Consider the following 7,700-nt stretch of genomic DNA (forward strand, 5'->3'; position numbering starts at 1 on the left):
ACTATACAAGACCTTCCTTTCGAAGGCCAGGGCCTATTTTCTGACAAAACAGACCCCAGACTCAAGAGTCTGAAAGACAACCGAGTCGTTATGCGGTCCCTCGGGATGCACACTCCCGTGACGCAGCGTAGACCCTTCCGGCCGCAACAACAACAACAACAACAACGCAGGCCGTTTTCCCAGTTCCGCCAGCGGCAGGACCTTTACAGGCGCCGCGGCAGGAACGGGAGGCGCAGGCAGTCGGGGAACCAAGGGGGGCAGAACCAAGGCTCCTCAAAACCCCCGCCTGGTCCTAAGCCTTCATTTTGAAGGTGCGCTCGAGGGCACAGTAACAGTTTCCCCTATGGATCCTTCCCCCCCGTTTTCCAACCGCCTTTCGTTTTTCCTCCCGGCGTGGTCCCAAATAACATCGGACCGCTGGGTCTTAAGCGTGGTGCAGACGGGGTACCGCCTGCAGTTTGTTTCGTTTCCTCCTTCCCGCCCTCCTTCCTCGTCCCTCTTCAGGGACCCCTCTCACGAGCAATTCCTTCGGCAGGAGGTGCAGACGCTCCTCAGCAAAGGAGCTATAGAGGCGGTTCCCGAAAACGAGAAAGGCAAGGGGTTTTATTCCCGCTATTTTCTGATCCCCAAGGCCAAGGGGGGCCTCAGGCCTATCCTCGACCTGCGAGAGCTCAACAAATACCTCGTGAAGTTGAAGTTCCGCATGGTATCCCTGGGGACCATTATCCCATCCCTGGATCCGGGAGACTGGTACGCCGCCCTCGACATGCAGGACGCGTATTTCCACGTTGCCATTTGGCCACGCCACAGACGCTTCCTCCGCTTCGTTGTGGGGGCTCGTCATTATCAATTTGCGGTCCTCCCGTTTGGCCTGTCCACGGCCCCGAGGGTGTTTACAAAATGCATGGCAGTTGTCGTGGCGCATCTTCGGCGCAACCGTGTCCACGTGTTCCCTTATCTGGACGATTGGTTGATTCGGGGCACGTCGGAACAGCAGGTGAACAGCCATGTCCGCGTGATCACCGGCATGTTTGCGAGTCTGGGCCTCTTGATAAACACAGACAAGTCCACCCTGAGGCCCACTCAGAAGGTGGAATTTATCGGGGCCGTCCTGGACGCCACTGTGGGCAGGGCCTCGCTGCCTCGGCAGCGGTTCCAGACCATGGCGGCGATCGTTCAACGCTTGCGGTCAGCCCCGTTGACGTCAGTGAGGACATGTCTAACCCTGTTAGGCCACATGGCGGCGTGCACTTTTGTGACCGACTACGCTCGGCTCCGCATGAGGCCTCTCCAGCTGTGGCTTATCAGTCATTACAGGCCAAGGCAACCGTTAGACATGTTAATCACAATCCCCCAGAAGGTCTTAGATTCCCTCGGCTGGTGGTTGGACCAGTCCGTATTGTGTGCGGGTCTTCCCTTTCACCCGTCTCAGCCCTCGGTATCCCTGACAACGGATGCCTCAGATCTAGGCTGGGGGGCCCACCTAGGGACCCTGCGGACGCAGGGCCTATGGTCCCAGGAGGAGGTGGGGCTACACATCAACATGAGGGAGTTGAGAGCGGTCCGCCTTGCTTGCCAAACGTTTTGTCATCAGCTTCAGGGTCGTTGTGTAGCCGTGTTCACGGACAACACGACGACCATGTATTATATCAACAAGCAGGGCGGCACCAGGTCCTCCTCCCTGTGCCTCGAGGCGATACGACTCTGGGACTTTTGCGTAGCCCACTCCATTCACCTCAGGGCTTCCTTCCTTCCCGGAGTACGGAACACGCTGGCGGATCGATTGAGCAGATCCTTCCTGTCACACGAGTGGTCCCTTCGCCCGGACGTCGCTCTCTCCATTTTCCGGAGGTGGGGTTATCCCCGGGTGGACCTCTTCGCGTCCAAGGGGAACAGGAAGTGCCAAGTGTTCTGCTCCTTTCAGGGCAGGGAGCCGGGGTCGATAGCGGATGCCTTCCTCATCCAGTGGTCGACCCACCTGTACTATGCATTTCCCCCGTTCCCTCTGGTCCACAAGGTCCTCCTGAAGGTGCGCAGGGACAGGGCTCTCGTGATCATGGTGGCCCCGGCGTGGCCCAGGCAGCACTGGTACACCATGCTGCTGGACTTGGCCATAGCCGACCCAGTTCCCCTGCCCCTTCATCCGGACCTGATTACCCAGGACCACGGGACCCTCTGTCACCCAGACCTGCAGTCGCTGCACCTAGCGGCGTGGCTCCTGCGTGGCTGACTGGTTCCGAGCTGCGCTGCTCTACGCCTGTGAGAGAGGTGCTCTTGAGCAGTAGGAAACCGTCCACAAGAGCCACATATTCAGCGAAATGGAAGCGCTTCTCCTGTTGGTGCGTAGAGAGAAATCTCCGCCCTATGGAAGTTTCGGTATCCGAAATCTTAGACTACGTTTTGTCCCTCAAAGGGCAAGGTCTGGCCTTATCGTCGTTGCGAGTCCACCTAGCAGCTATCTCCACCTTTCACCCGGGTGCGGACGGTCGCTCCGTTTTTTCTCACCCGACGGTGTCGAGATTCCTTAAAGGGCTGGAACGTTTATTCCCTAACGTCCGTCCCCCTGCTCCAACCTGGGATCTTAACCTGGTGTTGTCCCGGCTCATGGGGCCCCCCTTTGAGCCGTTAGCTACTTGCTCCCTGCTCTACCTCTCTTGGAAAACTGCCTTTCTAGTGGCTATCACCTCAGCTAGACGGGTGTCGGAGCTCCGAGCTTTGGTGGTAGACCCCCCATATACGGTCTTCCACAAGGATAAGGTGCAGCTGAGGCCACACCCTGCTTTTCTGCCCAAGGTGGTCTCAGCCTTTCATATCAACCAAGAGATTTTCCTTCCGGTTTTTTTCCCAAAACCTCACTCCTCAGGCAGGGAGCAGCAGCTCCACTCGCTGGATGTCCGTAGGGCTCTCGCGTTCTACATAGAGAGGACTAAGCCCTTCCGAAAATCCCCCCAACTTTTCGTGGCAGTAGCAGATCGTATGAAAGGTCTTCCTATCTCCTCCCAGAGGATATCCTCTTGGGTTACGTCCTGTATCAGGACTTGTTATGACTTGGCCCATGTCCCTACGGGCCGTGTGACTGCGCATTCTACCAGGGCGCAGGCGTCGTCGCTGGCTTTCCTAGCCCGTGTGCCCATCCAGGAGATCTGTCGGGCAGCGACCTGGTCATCGGTCCACACCTTTGCTTCCCACTACGCCCTGGTCCAGCAGTCGAGGGAGGATGCGGCCTTCGGAACTGCAGTGCTCCGGGCCGCGACTTCTCACTCCGACCCCACCGCCTAGGTATGGCTTGGGAGTCACCTAACTGGAATGGATGTGAGCAATCACTCGAAGAAGAAAAGACGGTTACTCACCTTTGTAACTGTTGTTCTTCGAGATGTGTTGCTCACATCCATTCCACACCCGCCCTCCTTCCCCACTGTCGGAGTAGCCGGCAAGAAGGAACTGAGGAGCGGGCGGGCCGGCAGGGATATATATTGGGCGCCATGGCGGCGCCACTCCAGGGGGCGACCTGCCGGCCCACTGGAGTTGCTAGGGTAAAAAGTTTCCGACGAACGTGCACGCGCGGCGCGCACACCTAACTGGAATGGATGTGAGCAACACATCTCGAAGAACAACAGTTACAAAGGTGAGTAACCGTCTTTTCTCCTACCTAGCCCCAGAAGGGGACCCAAGGTGAGGATTTATGCATTGTCGGGTTTTAGGAGGGGCTGAGGTGCGATCCTCAGCGAAAACAACGCTTGCTTTGTTAGATTTTGTCGTTGATTTGATCGGAAACTTTGTTCCCTTAAAAAAACCCACGTGCTGTAGAAAGAATGTTAACAACAGAAGATGTGTTCTTCTTTGGCAAGTGCGTCGTTACTAGCTCAGAGGGAAACATTTACTAATATCCTTGTACGCCGTTTATAAATAAATGACCAACGAAGCCAACAATAATAGCAGCAAAAATTACTGCTCCCCGGGATCGCTTTCCCCCCGGTGGTTAGTGGCTAGGCAGTGTTATGAAGTTTAGGTCCAGGCTGTGGTTTGCATTTGACTTTCTCCTATGTGGTGGCCATGCTTGTGTCAGTTTGGTTTGCTGGCATGCTGAAAGGCTAGCCAGTAACCCATCAGAGCAGTGACTGCGTATTCGGAGTGAAATCCTGACCCTACTGAAGTCCGTGGGAGTTTTGCTGTTGACTTACATCGAGGCAGGTTCACACTGTATGTTTCAGAACCGTATATACACTCAGGCACGGTGGATCTGTTGGCCTTTTTCCTTAGCCCAATACTGTATCATCCACATTTCCCAGGGCCTTAGCAAAGTGTGGGTTTCCTATGACAAGGTGTTGGTGTCTGCATAAAAAGGGAGAGTTGAAGTGGGAGGGATCCTTGCAAAGGGCTTAACCTTTAGAGCTTTGAAGGCAAAACAAGGCAATTCATTGGAAAGACATGTCTGTAAACAATGATAATTAGCCTTTTTCAAAATCATAATACTGATTAAAATCTCTGATTAATTATTTATTCCTCACAGAATCTCTTTGCAGACCTGGGAATACTGATTGAAAACTAAGTGCCTCCTAGATTTTGTATTGCAAGTGGGAAAGAAGCATAAAAAGGGGCTAAGAGGGGCATGAAAGAGGAATCTAAGCAAACAGAATTATTTCACGATCTGATACTTTCTTCTTTTCCTGTCAGCAATACATCCCTCCCACACACGCACAATTTTGCTATTATGAAAGTGTTTCTTGTTCTAAGTGCAGGTGTTAGACTAAATTCAGTTGATACTAAAATTGCAAACACACTTTCGCTCCTAGGAAAGCAATTGAAGAGGAACTTCTTTTTAACTCCATAATAGCAGGTTAGGCAATAAATGCACACTGATGGTCAGCTAGCCAATTATGGTATAAATATCCCTTGTTTACAGAGAGGTGTTAAATGAGCCTTTAGAGTACAAAGGATCAGACTGTCTAAGCTACAATTTGTGTTTCATCCCATTATGTCTCCCCTAAAAAGGCCTGTGCCACTGTAGGTAATGTGCACACTGAACATGCTATTCTCTGTTGATTTTAGTTTGCTTTATTTCAATGCACGCTCTTGTTTACTTTTTAAAATTTAAATAAATGTCAGCATTGTATAATTTCCATGTTAACAAAGCGGTGAGCAAAATCCCTTCTATGTTTATAAAATATTATTGTTTAATTCACATAGTTTAGGAATTCCAAATGTTGAGAATAGGAAGGAGGCCAAATACCATCTGTTTATAGCTATGATGCATCGTCATATGTGTACTTAAAAAAATAAAAAAAGCTTGGTCCACCATGCCACTATTTTCTTTGTTCAGAATATGGTGTGGAGTTAAAATCGCTGTCTACCATTCGCAAGATTCTCTGGAATGGTTTAAATTTAAACAGGAAGGGAGGAGTAGTTACTCACTGGCTTTCTGTTTCTATCAAATTAATCAAATGGATTACTGCTCTACCACAACCAGTGGAAATGCTAGTTGTGTCACTTTCACCCAGCCTTTAATATTCTTGAATTTTAATTTAGTCAGCTTTATAGATTCTGAAAAACAGCACGGTAAGATTTTAAGAAGTGATTAATGACTTTGGATACCTCATTTTTTGGGTGTCGCATTTCATAGAGTCATATTCAATAATTAAGGCCAGAAGGAACCATTGTGATAATCTAGTTTGACCTTCTGCACAGGCCAAAGAATCTCACCCGGTAATTTCTGCATCGAGATCATAGCTTCTGCTTGTGCTATATCATGTCTTTTATAAAGATAAGCACTCTTGATTTAAAGACTTCAAGGGATGGAGAATCCACAATGGGTGTCTATAAGTTGTTCTAGTGGATAACTACCCTGACTGTTAAAAATTTGCTCCTCATTTCTAATCTGAATTTATTTTGCTTCAGCTTCCAACCATTGGATCTCATGCCTTTTTCCTGTTAGATTAAAGGACTGTCTACTATCCAGAAATTCAAGCTGCCTTGAAAGGCTCTGATTTTCTACAAGTGCTTGACTCCCACCCTCTGAAAGCCAGGCCCCTTTAGGATGGCTCAAGTTGGGCTCCCAAAATCACTAGTTACTTTTGAAATTTGAAATACAATATGAAACAAAATATGCACTCATAAGGCAGGGGAAGTGTGCTAGTTAATAATTAAGTATGCTATCAATTATATTGCAAAAATACCTGTGAATATTAGTAGGTATAGAACTCCAAGTTAAAACCCTGTTAATTGAATTGTCCGTAACTCGCATTCTAGATAAAAGGTAGTATGTATACTTAACAACAAAGGGAGTATCCCTGAGTTAAGCAGATAAGAAGATTTTTGTTCCAAACCCCAATTAGTTAGTACGTCAAGCCTTATAGATGTCTTCGTACCTTTAAGAGCTGGAGAATCCCTAATTAATGTACTTAAACTTCCTAGTGAGGGCCAGTGTGGTGAATGCAGAGATTAGTGTTAGCATAACTGTGCTTTCTCAGTGCATCACAGCTGCACTTGATCCTGCTAGTGATAATGATGCTTGGAATTACTGAGGTGTCTGGATATCACATATGGAGACCTTTCCCCAAGGATGAGGAATAATAGCTGCACTCAGGTGGTATGGGGAGGGTAAGAACAGATTTGCAGTTGTGTCTGTGTCTGGTGCATGGTGACTCTCAGTTGTGCCGATTTATTAAATAGAAAGGTAGATTCAGAACCAGGGCTACATCTTCCGAGCTCCTGCAGCAGGGGCAGTTGTACTAGGTTTGTAAAGGGACAGATGTACAGGTTGAGGGGGAGGGGGCACGCTATAGTGCTGTTCCAGGATTGACAGAATACAGCATCAAACATTTTGTGGTCAAATTCTTAGTAATTTCCATAATACCACATTTCAGGAGACTGTACACTGTGCTGAAATGCCTATAACTCTGTTGTTTGAACTTAGTTTCTACTGTTACATTTAAATTACAGCATCTTGAATTATTTAGCTACACCCAGTTTAAAAAGCTAAAGCTTCTTTTGCTACGGTGCACAGTACTGTGCTGCTATTTCTTATAGCTGATCGTGAGACTTCAAAAATCCTCTCCCTTATCATTGTGTCTCCTCCAAAATCAGTTGCTTAGGGTCTCATTCTAGGAAAGCTGATTTTCCTGTTAATTACAAAGAGGAAATGAGCAAAGCACCGTTCCTAACCATGGCAAAACAGTATCCCTCAGTATAGGTTATTTGGTACATAACAGAGTATATGACTTGCTCATGCTGGCACATGTAAGTGCAAACATGAGTGGAAAACTAAGACAAAGGGCAATTTCTGACCTGAAAGTTTGCACCAAGTCATAAATGTGCATCTTATACAGTCCCAGCATGGACTTTTACAGTCCCAGCTGACTTTCCAGCTTCAGATATGCAGGCATGCATCCCTGTGTTTTACTGGTATTCCATGGCTTGTTATCCTGTGTCTCCAAAGCTGTGACAGCTATCAAGGGTGTAGACTGACCAATGATAAGGCGGATATCTGTCCAGGAGGAATTAGATGGAACCCCTTTATTTATGTATCACTTCATTTTTACATGGTGGAGTAGTTTTATGAGCTAAACCGACAGAAACTATTTTCTAAAGATGGTAAATCCCATGTTCATTCCAGACTTGTTTCCATGCAGTTCGTGTACATTAGATCACATGGCCAGTGGAGAGGGAATTGTATTTGGAATCGCCCGCAAGTACACTGATAA

This window comes from Gopherus evgoodei, chromosome 11 (assembly GCF_007399415.2).
Source record: "Gopherus evgoodei ecotype Sinaloan lineage chromosome 11, rGopEvg1_v1.p, whole genome shotgun sequence".
Lineage (NCBI taxonomy): Eukaryota > Metazoa > Chordata > Testudines > Testudinidae > Gopherus > Gopherus evgoodei.